Here is a 927-nt window from a genome sequence, read left to right on the forward strand (position 1 = left end):
AAGCCAGAGTGTACGGAGTTCAGATGGCTAGGTGCGCACGCAGGCATCGAGGTTTTGATGGTTTGCGCAGAGTTGTAGCACGGCAGAGAGCGCGCCGGAGCAGTTTCAGTCCAATCGACGATGCGCGGGTGTTTTACAGAACATTGAAAGTTGTATGGAAGAAAACCCCTGGCAGTATGCAATATATGGAAAACACGAAATACTCTCGGATGGAGGTGTCTGAGAAGTTTGGGCGTATATGGACGAAAGTTAGCCACGGTGGTGTTCTAACATCACTACTTGGGACGCAAAAGCGTCGGACGCATGGTTTCGAGGCAATGTGCGAAAAACGGGCCAAAATGGTGCACGAACAAAGGGGCACGCGCTATATCTGGCTGAAGGAGAACTCTGCGAGGTGTTGTGTGTATGGACGAAAAGTAGGCATTACGGAGTTGAGCAAACGCGCCAAAGACCGGGAATCGATATCTCCAACCGGTTGGTCGGTAGAGCGATTCCCAACACCCCATAGACACCGCAATGGGTGAAAATCGGCTAAGTCCCAGAAATGGGTTTTCACCCAAAAACAGGGTGATGGAGACATTGCACGGAGTTGGCGTATATGAACGAAAGTTAGCCACGGTGGTGTTCTAAACATCGGTGCTTGGGACGCAAAACCGTCGAACGCATGGTTTCGAGGCAATGTGCGAAAAACGGGCCAAAATGGTGCACGAACAAAGGGGCACGCGCTATATCTGGCAGAAGGAGAACTCTGCGAGGTGTTGTGTGTATGGACGAAAAGTAGGCATTACGATGTTGAGCAAACGCGCCGAAGACCGCAACTCGATATCTCCAACCGGCTGGTCGGTAGAGCGATTCCCAACACCCCATAGACACCCGCAATGGGTGAAAATCGGCTAAGTCCCAGAAATGGGTTTTCACCCAAAAACA

This window comes from Anopheles nili (assembly GCF_943737925.1).
Source record: "Anopheles nili chromosome X unlocalized genomic scaffold, idAnoNiliSN_F5_01 X_unloc_46, whole genome shotgun sequence".
Lineage (NCBI taxonomy): Eukaryota > Metazoa > Arthropoda > Insecta > Diptera > Culicidae > Anopheles > Anopheles nili.